We start from the raw sequence: 12,729 nt of genomic DNA, 5'->3' as shown, positions 1-12,729 counted from the left end.
GAATCTGACTAGAATTTTTTTTTAAAAAAAGATGTATTTATTTATTTGAAAGTAAGAGTTACACAGAGAGAGAAGGAGAGGCAGAGAGAGAGGTCTTCTATCTGCTGGTTCACTCCCCAATTGGTCGCAAAGGCCTGAGCTGTGCTGATCCGAAGCCAGGAGCCAGGAGCTTCTTCCCAGTCTCCCACGCAGATGCAGGGGCCCAAGGACTTGGGCCATCTTCTCCTGCTTTCCCAGGCCATAGCAGAGAGCTCGATCGGAAATGGAGCAGCCGAGACTTGAACTGGTGCCCATATGGGATGCCAGCATTGCAGGCAGAGGCTTTACCCACTATACCACAGCGCTAGCCCCCTGACTGCAGAATTTTAGTGTTATAAAGAAACCTAATGACTATGTATAACCATGCTTGACAGCTGGTTGTAGTAACCGAAGTTTCTTACCTGGCTATTCCCTAGCGGTTGCCAGAAACTATGGAAGCCACTTTTTGGGGAAATAGTAGTGAGCAGCATTGTGATACTCTTCTGAAAGTGGCTGTCAGAGATTAATAGAAACTATCACCTCCCAACTGACTGTACAAGGGCAGTCTGTATTGTTCAGATGCAATAACAGGACATTGTCTTCCTCTTTATGACAGTGAGGCGAATGCAACGGAGCTAGTCTCATTTAGGAATGGAGAATAAAGGATGAGGATATGCTATTGGAACCACAAACATTTTTGCTGTGGAACAAGGATCTATTACTCTCTTCTTTATTACTTCAAGTTAAAAGTTGAACTTGGGGGCTAACGCTGTGGCGTAGCAGGTAAAGCCGCTGGCTGCAGTGCCAGAATCCAATATGAGTGCCTATTGGAGTCTCGGCTACTCCATTTCCGATCCAGCTCTTTGCTATGGCCTGGGAAAGCAATAGAAGATGGCCCAAGTGCTTGGGCCCCTGCACCTGTGTGGCAGACCGGGAAGAAGCTCCTGGTTCCTGGCTTCCAATCTGATCAGTGCAGCTCCAGGCGTTGCAGCCATCTGGCGGATGAACTGGCAAATGGAAGACCTCTTTCCCTCTCTGCCTCTCTATAACTCTGCCTTTCAAATGAATAAATACATCTTTTAAAAAAAGGTTGAACTTTTTTGTACTGGTACAAGAAGTTAAAGAGAATAAATTGAATTCAGGGAGGGAGGTGAGGGTCTTCAATTTCTCAAGCGTACATGAGTCATTCATTTGCATGACTTTCCATCTGGTTTTCTACCTGCAATGCATTCTTCCTACCATGCAATGAAATGTTATTCATCTTTGTTTTGCTTTGCTTTGCAATTTACTTATTTGAAAGTTAGAATTACAGAGAGAGGAAGAAAGAGAGAGAGAGAGAAGAGAGAGAGAGAATCTTTTATCCACTGATTCATTCATGAAATGGCTGTAATGGCCAGGGCTGGGCTAGGCTGAAGCCAGCAGTTATGAGCTTTTTCCAGATCTCCAACCTGGGCGCAGGGGCCCAAGCTGTTGGGCCACCGTCAGCTGTTTTCCCAGGCACATTCACATTCCAATGATCTCCATGAAACTGCCTTTACTAATGTCTCTTTTCCTGAGTTTGTACAATGCACATTCTGCACTGTGAAATTTAGTTTACCTAACTTAGTATTTCTTATTGCATATGCTCATCAAAAATTTTCTGTGTTAAGCCAAGAAAATTGGGAACTTTCCAAACCACTGCTTTTATAATACTTTTTTTTTCTTTTTCTTGCAACCCTCTCAATACCTGTCCTTCAGCAGGTGTTTAATAACTATTTGTTTATCCACTGATTATCAGATCCAAAAAGAATCTGGTAATAAATTGATGTGAAAATATATCAAAGGAAAAAGCATCAGAAAAGTAATAGTAGTAGCTAATGTTTATGACATGCCTTTTGTGTTGGCTGCTGTTCATAGAGATTTATACTTATTTAATATTGGCAGCAGCCAGCTGAAGAAGATTCTATCATAATTCCTGTTTTATGGATGAAGAAATGCTGACATGAGAGAGTGGAGGCTTCACCCATATTTTTTTTTTTTTAATTTATTTGAGAGGTAGAGTTACAGTCAGTGAGAGCGAGAAACAGAGAAAGAAAGGTCTTCTGTCCACTGGTTCATTCCCCAAATGGCTGCAATGGCTGGAGTTGCGCTGATCCGAAGCCAGGAGCTGGAGCTTCCTCCAGTTCTCCCCCTTGGGTGCAGGGGCCCAAGCACTTGGGCCTTCTTGTACTACTTTCCCGGGCCATAACAGAGAGCTGGATTGGAAGAGGACCAGTGGGGACTAGAACCGGCGCCCATATGGGATGCCAGCGCCGCAGGTGGATTATCCACATTTAACGGCCCTGGGAGAGCCAGCACTGGAATCTCTGAAGCCTGACTAAAGAGCATGAATATTACCACTGCACGGGATTCTAACCATATCTAGCACAAATCAATAGAAAAATTAGTGAAGGGAGGACAGTTGAATGAAAATCAATGTAGTTTGCTACTGAGCCAAAGACTGGTTGCTCCTGAAACAATGAAGATTTATTACATTGGTAATTTTCTGACGTTATAATGAATAGGTAAATCCAAGTCTGAACTAAAGGGGTGTCCATGTCAGACACAGGATATCAGCCCTGGCTGCTCCGGACATTTCACTGAAACCCCAATTTCAGAGTGTGTGTCGAATTGTGACAAAGAATTAAACATGGCTATAACATGTCTCGGAGTGAATTTTACAGCATTACCGCTCTTTATTAAGCAATACTATGAATTACTCAGGATAAAAGACTAGAGCAATGCAGTAATTGAACAACTCCTTTCTCAGTTCATAAGAGCGAGTCAGACACACGTGATGGGAGGGATGGGCCAGGGATGATCCCCTTTATGGGAAAACTGGAAGGAGTCAGCCCGAAAACATGAATCATGTTTGTACTAGTCCTGCAAAGAATGATTCTTCCAATAGTTAAAGTGTGGTTTTTATTTTCCCAGGAAGCAAAGGAAGGACCAGCCTCAAACTAGAGAAATAACATTGTAGAGCTGTGTTTCTTGTTTGTTCAATTTTCTCATAGCAGGGCTCTTGAGAAGGTATTCAGTCTTAGTTTTTGCTCTTTCATATCCTTTCATTTACAGGCAGACCACCAAGACTATTGGCTAATTTTAGAAACATTGGGAAAACATATTTTTTTTGCTTCTGAGAATACGAAGTAGTTGATAAAAAAACATTTCTGAATTATGCAATACTCTGGATATTTACATAAAAATGTCATTTTAATTAATGCTAATAAAATGACTACTTGTTTTAAATTGCTAAATAATTATTTGATGTTTTAAAACTATATTTAAATTGACAAATAGATATTATATAATTATCATGTATAATATGTTGTTCTGAAATATGAATACATTCTGGAATGATTCAGTTGATCTGATAAATATTTAAATTACTTTCTAACAATTTAAATCAACTAAATTGTTTGTTTTTGTGGCCTGACTTAAAAATACCAATGTAGAAAAGTATTCTTTGTCTTGAAAATTTCTTCTTTCCTTATTAGAATTTTCATTATACAATTTTTCAAGTGTTCAGTCCAAGTAATTTGGCATAAATAGAAATTATAAATATTTTACTAGAAGCAAGTTGGTTATTAAGTTAGAGCAATAGTATATGAAATAATTTGATATCTGTATGACATATTTGCTAATGAAGATGAGTATAATTGTATAATTAAGGGTACTTTTGAATATGCCAGATATGCAACAAATATAATTTGAGGATATGAGTGGCTAAATTTTTAAAAAAGCATTTGTAGTAACACTTTCTATTTAACTGAGTTTGGCCAAAGATTTTGTTTAGAGTTAACCTCAAACTTTAATGTGGGAAGGACAGACCATTAGACTGGATTAGATGCAGGGAGCCAGTCCTTGCTTGGACCTGTGCATGGTTACTCTTCCCATCTCTAGAATGGGGATGAGAGTGGGTCACATCACTCCATTCTGGGAAAATGGGAAAATAAGTTATGTGATTCCAAGAAATTATTTTAAGATATAAACATTAATTTGTATTTATTAATTTTTTGGGAAAATGGTATAAAATATATATTGGTTGGTGTTATTATTCCTATAATTGCTAATATACAATGATTGTGAATGTGTCAGACCCTAGAAATTATTCAAAAAACATGTTTCATGAATGACTGTATATGTAAAATTCAGAAGAATATTTAATTTCCAGGTATCTCATAGCTTTCTCTATATACAGATTCTTATTGGCTGTGATCATAAATAAATCCATCATAGATTGAAAATATTATGTCAAAAACACATTTAACACACCTAATCTACTGGACATTGTAGCTTAGACTAGTTGACCTTAATGTGCTCAGAACACTTACATTAGCCTACAGTTGGGTAAATTCATTTGGAAAAAAAGCTCATTTTATATTGAAGTGTCAAATGTCGCATGTAATTTATTGAATAGTGTACTGAAACTGAAAACCAGAATGGTTGTATGGGTATACTCTTGCACCAGTGTAAAAGCAAAAAAGTGTAAATTGTATCATTTTAGCTAGGGAATATATATAAAATTTCAAATTTTAAATCTAATAACCCCAACATACTCTAATAAATATTTTATTCATCAAGGTAAACTCAATTGAATAAAAACGATACATGTTTTAGAATTATTATTTAATTTAGGACAGCAGCTATTTTCAATAACTGATTTTTAGGGTAAATTAAATTTATAAGATCAAAGTTTGTTTAATGATAGAGATGCTAAGAAAAACATTGTTGTTTATACTGAAACACTATTTTAAAAGCAATATAGGATGCATGAGGTCAAGTACAGTTAAATAAAATTAGATACTGTCTCCTGAATCCCTGAACTTAAATCCCAGGCCCAGTTCTGCACCTACTGATATAACTTGGGGATGTTACTTAATCCTTCAGTGACCTTGTCTGTAATGTTGGGATAGTAATCTGTAACGTTGGGATAATTTACCTTACAGATTTGTTATGAGGATTAAACAAATGAGTAGGTGTAAAGCACCTCAATGAGCCTTAACCCATAGTAAATGCTTAATAATACATTAATTACTTTTGCCAACAGAAAAAGCGTAAAAGCCCAATTTGATTGATATGAACTGACTTCTTATTTAATTCAAGGTACATAAGAACTCTTTTTCTTGAGCATCAGAAAGAAAAGAAAGTGCTTGAGTGTACAGTTATTTAGGCTGCTCATTGCACAACTCCAGGGGGCACTGTTCACATGGTCGTTTGAGTGACTGTACCTCCTAGAGTTGTGTAGTACACTCTCTGGCCAGATGCACAGTGGCCCTGCTAGAAAAATGTGTGTTTTAGTTGGATTCACATTATCATCACATAGTTATAGATGGTAATCAATTCTCTATAAGTTTCTCATGAGGAGCTTCCCAAAGCAAGCCCTCACCTTAGGCTATCAGATCGAGTCTTTACTGGAAGGAAAGCGCCAGGGCTATGAGGTTTACGAGAATCCTCATGCACACGGACTGTTCTGGCTCTGGGTGAAAACCGGTTTCAGATATTAAGCAAGTAGGAGTGCTAATTGGTAGAAGTAATTACGCCTTTCCTGACTTATGCCCGAGTCAGGCAGGGCTGGGCAGAATCACTTGGCAAAGTAATTCAGATATAGAATCTTAACTTCTGGAGAGATTCAATAGGAAATTTGTCTTCATGTATTTATTCACACCAGAAACTGGATGGTTTCATTGGTGGAGAAAGGATAGCTCGAAGATTTTCCTTTAATTAAAAATTCAGGACACTTCGGCTAACATTCTTTTATAAATGCTCACTTTTTGGATGTTCCTTAGAAGATAGTTGAAAATAGTTCCTCTATATCTAGATCATGCTCTAAATCAGAAATAAATATTAAAGCTACTCTCTTTCTCCTGCTACCACCAAATTGTTTTTAAAAATTTCACTTTAAAATCTTTGAATTTTAAACATCTCTATTAATTTTGTAATCAATATTTGTTTACATAAAATGGTAACACAAATTTAAATAGCTCATTATCCAAATGCTTGTAATAATGTTATATGACAAGCAGTGTTTTGTATTTTGTAAATTAGAAGACATTATACAGTAGTGTCCTTTTAAGATGAAAATTTTTAAAGATTAAATCACAAAGATAAGCATTTTCACCCATAAATCCATTTCTCAAATTTCTTATTTGTATTGTGTGAAATGGGTTAACCAAGTACAAGAAACTGATAAATATTACGTTTTTTCTTCAAGAATAGTCAGGTGTTCCCCATTCCTCTTCCTCCTAAATAATTAATCTAGGAGACAGGACAGCTGAAAATTTGAAGGAATTTCCAAGTTTGAAAACATATTATTTCCCTATACCCATTATTATATTCATTTATAATATAGCTTTTCATTTTTCTCTCTACTTAAAAAAATCTCACAACTTCTTTTTTATATCCTCTAGCTCAAGAAAAATGCAGATTTTCCTTAACTTAAAACTTGTGTTGGTGATTATTTGAAACAATAAGACACAATGTTAAGAAGTTATTAAGAATCATCACTATTATTAAATTTTGCAATTGATACAAATTAGAATGCTATAAAACACTATATATTTCTCAAAGTGCTTCTTTGTACACGATGCTGCTTTAGTCTCACTACTACATTTTCATTGGATGTGGGGTGGGATATGATTATTCTTACTTGACAGCTGAGGCAGCAAGACCTGGAGTGAGTCAACAGTGCAGCTATAGATCAAAGTCTATGACTTTGCTAGGCAACCCTTGCATGGTCATTGGATAGTGGGATTATTTCAAAGCCTCTAAGCATGTCTTCCAACTTTCAGACCCCACCTTTCAACAACAAAAGGTGTACATTCCTACCTGACAATGCTTTTAAAAGCCATTGCATTTTCCCCATAACCACACAATTTCAACACTCTGGGTGGCTCCTCATTTCTAGAAGGATCTGGTTAGCCTTTACAGGATGTACTTTTTAGTCTCACCCTTGTCTGCCTTTCCAATTCATCTCTGATTCTCTAATGCAAACTTTCATTCCAGTCAAACCGGTGTGTCCATAGCCCCTAGGCAAATGCCATGGTTGCACCTGCCTTTGCTTATGCTAGTCTGACAATTGGAGATACCTCCCTTTGGCCTATCTCTCCTTAGCAAATCTCAACTCTCACTGAATTCATGGTGCCTCTTCTGCCTGCCTCACTCCTGACTGGCACTGCCTTTCACTAACAGCATAAATAGTAGACCAGCATTGTCTAATATAAATATAACAAGAATCATAAAGGTGAGCCATGTATATTATCTAAAATTTTTCAGTGACATTAAAAAAGTTATAAAGAGGTAAAATTCGTTTTAACAACATCTCAGTACTATCATTTCAATATCTAATTAACATAAATATCATTCATGATGTATTTTACAGTCTTTTGTTTAGGTTTTCAAAAATGGGATATAGATGTTATACTTAATTGCTCATCTCATCTCAAACCAACTACATTTCAATTGATTAACAACTACTTGTGCCCAGTGGCTACCAAATTGGATAGATCAGTTCTAGGTCACCTTGTTTAACAATTATGTGTGAAGCAATATTGTTTAAGTAGCTTATGTATATGTGTGTTTGTGTGTGTAATTTTCTTTCTTTTTTTAAAAATGTATTTGACTGGTAGAGATATAGATAGAGAGAGAGAGACAGGAGAGAAAGGTCACCCCCCAAATGGCTGCTACGGCCAGCGCTGCACTGATCCAAAGCCAGGAGCCAGGGGCTTCTTCCTGGTCTCCTATGTGGGTGCAGGAGCCCAAGCACCTGGGCCATCCTCCACTGCCCTCCTGGGCCACAGCAGAGAGCTGGACTGGAAGAGGTGCAACTGGGACTAGAACCCAGTGCCCATATGGGATGCCGGCGCTGCAGGCGGAAGATTAACCAAGTGAACCACGGCGCTGGCCCCCTGTGTAATTTTCTTGGGTTAGGAAAATACCTTTCCTGTCACAGTTTCCCCTGTCACTAGCACTATAGGGTGATTGTGAGGAATTTTATAGTTTAAAGCAGCTCATTCAATCATTCATTTATTCATTGGAATAATTGTGTGTCTACTGTAAGAAGGATATTATAGTAGGTATTGAGGATACAAGATGAAATGGGAGAATTTAATGGGAGGATTGCATGGTAACTCTAGAGTCACAGGAGCAATTAGAAGGGATTGATAAGTCAAAGTAGGGAAGTTAAGTTGTGTTGGCCCAATTCTATGTCTTATATATAGCACTGCTTTTCTGACACCTCCAGCCATCTCTTAGCTTCCCAAGATGGATATTGGCTTGCATATCTGTGTTATCAGGCTACTTGCCATTTAGTCCAGAAATGTCCCACTGGAAAGGTTTAGTAGTCTTTCACCTGTCACATTTCTCTTTGCAACATTCTTGGGTCCAATAAATCCATCACATAACCAAGACAGTTACAGTGTCCTCGTGAAGCATAGTAGGAAGGGGTGCCGCTCATTTTCTGCTTGAACATTGTCTTGAGAAAGAAGGCTGGGAAATTCTAGCCTGCGAAGCCCCCTATTCTAACATCAGACCATTCTAATTTTTAAGAAAGGTCTTTCCTGAGACCCATCTCCCTGTAACTTCTTGAAGTCCGTTTATCTCAACCTTTTGAGAAGAGGAAATGAGGTAAACTGAGACCTAGACCAACCAACTCATCACTGACAATCTGAGATTAGCATTTTGATATTCACTTGACATTCATTTATGGCATATTGCTAATCTTATGCCTTCATGTAACTGACAAGACTGTAATATGTTTTTTTCTTTACCAAAACAACATAGTTAAGGCTAATCTTTGCTCTCAAGACTCTACTTCTCTTTTAGCCAACATTACATACATGTTTCCAACCAACACAAATATTATTCCCCAAAAAAGTGGCTTATACAATGTTTTACATACTTTTATTTTCTGACTGGATGTTTTATACATAATAAGTAAACATCTACACAATTTTCTTAATAATCCTCTCAACTTCATTAAAGTCAAACATTGCTTTGACTTTAATGCAATGGCTTTTGAGTAGTTTAAAAACAAGTCAGGTGTCAAGACCAGACATGCAGAGTTCTTAGCCATATGCTTTAGACATGTAGTCTTGCAAAACTGAAGTGACTTTCTCTTGTGTGTTTTTGTCTGCATGATAGAAAATGAATAAAAGCAATACTTTGAAGGGAAGGAAAATGCTGTAGAAAATATCTGAGATTAGGATAACTGAGTTTGTAAGACAAAGAAATACTAACTGGTTATTTGAAAATTCATTGCTCAGTGGTTTATTTTTCTATGTAAAATACGTTAGAAGAACAGCAAACGGAGGAAACTGGTAATCTTTACGATCTCATATTGTTTACTTCTACTATACACTCTAGCATTTATAACAGGGATTTGACAATCAAATATAATATTCTCTAACTGGAAACACAAAGTTTGCAATTATTGGAAAAATACGGGACTTACCATTAAAATGGCCAGAGCCCCTGTGGTTCTGGGGAAGAGCCAAGCCATCCTCTCTGGTTTCCCTGGTGAGCAAAGAGCAATCCCAGTGTCTGTTCTCTCAACCGTCTGCAGAAGGTGTTTCAACCAAGCCTGTCCAGAGGTCTTAGTCTTCCCCAGGAGTCTACGGATGACTGTTAGGCTGCTCCTCCCCACCCTGCAGGGAGGATTGGTCTCACCAGAAACGCTTGCATCACTTTGCTCTCAGGTAAAAACTTAGACACACCTCAATTCCTAAAGCAATGAACTCCATTGTTGGAAGCTGAATGAAAAGTTCACAGGCTACAGACAAAGTTTAATGGGAAGGTACCAGATGAGTAACACTTTAATCATAATGTGGAAGCGCAAAAACTAGTCCTGACCACACTGAAAAAGAATCTGGTTGACTTCTTATGGTTACAATTAAAATTGAAAAAGAAAACAAAGCCTATAAAATTCCCCCAAATCTAACTTGTGGAAGAAGATTTATTTTCAGCCTGAGGATGTGTGTGCAGATTGAAAGTTATGCAAAATGTAGGTGTTAAAGAATAGTATATTTTATTGAAAGTAACTGCAAATACAAAAAATAAAAATACATCACACCAGGCAGTTATTAACACAGATTGTAAAGAAAAACAATTAGAAATAAAATTAGAGTAAACAATTTGGATATTTGAAATAAATAAAATAATGCAACACCAAATAAAATCTCTGACTATGCTCAAGTTACATCTTCCCAATTGTATGTTTTTAAATTTTAACTTAAAATAATTACATTCATAAGTAAGATAGGTTATATTTGTGTTTTTTCTTTTTTTTAATTTAATTTTATTTTTTTTTGACAGGCAGAGTGGACAGTGAGAGAGAGACAGAGAGAAAGGTCTTCCTATTTGCCGTTGTGTTTTTTTTAATTACTCAAGACATTTTTCCCAGAGCAATCAGTTGTACAAGAGTGCTTCCAAAAGCTTGTAGAATATGTAATTAAATGATGCTTATTTTGGTGAAAAAAATTTCAAATTATATATGCAGAGTTTTCAAAAAGTTAATGGAAATATGTCATTAAAATTTATGTATTTCAAAATTTTTGGCAGCAAACTAAACATATCTTTTAATTCCATTTTCCAAAAATCTTTTGAAATACCTTCATAATCTCCCAAATATTTGGACCCTAAACCTAGTTACTGGATAGGGGAAAAACTACTAACACCATTTTGGTTAGGTTTATGTTATTTTTTAAAAAGAGATTTATTTATTCATTTTATTTGAAAGTTAGAGACAGAGACAGGGAGAGAGAAGGAGAGGGGGATGTAGGAGTGGAGGGGGAGAGAGAAAGAGGAAGAGGAAGAGAGAGAGAGTGAGAGAGAGAGAGAGAGAGAGAAAGGTCTTCCATTCATTGGTTCATGTCCCATATAGTTATAATAGCCAGGGCTGAGCCAGGCCTAAGCCAGGAGCCAGAAACTCCATCTGGGTCTCCCACATGGGTGGCAGGGCCCCAAGCACTTGGGCCACCTTCTGCTGCTTTCCCAGGCACATTAGCAGTGAGCTGAATTGAAACAAAGCAGCCCGGACTTGAACTGATATGAGATGCCATCACTAGCAGTGGCTTAACCTGCTGACCACAGCACAGATCCCTAGTTAGGTTTACTTCCAATACTAAAGTTAAAAGCACTTTAAAAATTCCACAATGTTGGCCGGCGCCGTGGCTTAACAGGCTAATCCTCCGCCTTGCGGCGCCGGCACACCAGGTTCTAGCCCTGGTTGGGGCGCCGGATTCTATCCCGGTTGCCCCTCTTCCAGGCCAGCTCTCTGCTATGGCCCAAGAAGCCAGTGGAGGATGGCCCAAGTGCTTGGGCCCTGCACCCGCATGGGAGACCAGGAGAAGCACCTGGCTCTTGGCTTTGGATCAGCGCGATGCGCCGGCCGCAGCGGCCATTGGAGGGTGAACCAATGGCAAAAAGGAAGACCTTCCTCTCTGTCTCTCTCTCTCACTATCCACTCTGCCTGTCAAAAAGAAAGAAAAGAAAAAAAAATTCCAGAATGTCAATAGAAGGGTTTGGTAGGAGAGCGATTTTATCTTTGGAAGTACTTGTGCATCAGATTTTGGAAGCTTGTTTTAAACCATTTGATCACAGAGTATTTAGGCAGAAGGGATTACATAGTCTTGGAGCTGCAAAGAACATTTTACAGGGAAAATTTTGCTTCTTTTTAAATTGTGGTAAAATACACATACCATAAAATATACCACTTTAACTATATTGAAGTGTATAGTTTAATGGCATTAAACACACTCATCTTATTGTACAATCATAACCATTATCAGCTTCCATCTCCAGAAAATTCTTTTTTTCCGAATTAAAGTGTTTTTAAGTAAAGTTTTATTGGAACACAGTCCCACACATTTGAATTGTGAAAGCTTGCTTTTGGGTTACAATGGGAGAATTAAGAAGGAGAGAGTAGATGGACAAAGACTGTATGGCCTTGAAGCCAAAAATATTCACCATCTTGTTCTTTAAAAAACTATTTACTGACCCCCTGGGTAACACTGTATATGATGAATCTGATGGATGTTGATCCTAATAAAGAAATAGTGAATCTTTAAAATTTGCTTCCACTTGGAAAAAAATTCAAAATTCACATTTAATATTTTTTGCAGATTTCCTGCTAAATTCCATAAATCATATCTTATACAGTTTTTGGTTAGAATCAGAAGGTGAACTACTACTGAATCCTTTCCAATATGGAATAACTGAGGAGTAGACAAGGTCTTTTCTGAGTTTGGAAGCAGTTTTTGTGTGGCAAGATGAGTTAGCAAGCAAAAGTGAATAGAAGCTGGGATTATTGAATTTATTAGGGATCTATATGCTGTGAAATCCAGTGAGCATAATGTCAGTGACCTTTATAAATTTAGTGTTTTAATTTGATTAACAGTGGTGAGAGGTCAGGGTTTAGATGGATATATATTAGAACTTTTTCTCATAGTAGTGTATTGAGAGGAAATACAAAAGAATGGCTTAAGACCAGTAGAAACCACCAAAATACACTAGAGCTCATTTTTTTGAATAAGAACATTACAGATATATTTTATGTCCTTCATAATATGTTTATATTCTTTCTTATTTTTATGATGAGAATGCATTACTTTTATAATTGTTTTAAAAAGTTATTTAAAAGCAATGTGAGAAAAAAATCCTTTGTGAATCACATAACATTCTAAAGTTTGGAGCAGG

At 37.2% G+C, this 12,729-nt stretch overlaps 1 protein-coding gene across 1 annotated transcript in view; it reads right to left on the bottom strand.

Moving 5' to 3' along the window:
- The window catches only part of DSG3 (desmoglein 3), a 64,232-nt gene that overhangs the window by 29,212 nt on the left and 22,291 nt on the right, over positions 1 to 12,729 (bottom strand). The gene's annotated exons all lie outside the window — the stretch shown is intronic.

Source organism: Lepus europaeus, chromosome 9 (genome assembly GCF_033115175.1).
Source record: "Lepus europaeus isolate LE1 chromosome 9, mLepTim1.pri, whole genome shotgun sequence".
NCBI classification, from domain to species: Eukaryota; Metazoa; Chordata; class Mammalia; order Lagomorpha; family Leporidae; genus Lepus; species Lepus europaeus.
Note: the sequence above shows the minus strand (reverse complement) of the source record. Positions and strands in the feature narration are given on the sequence as shown.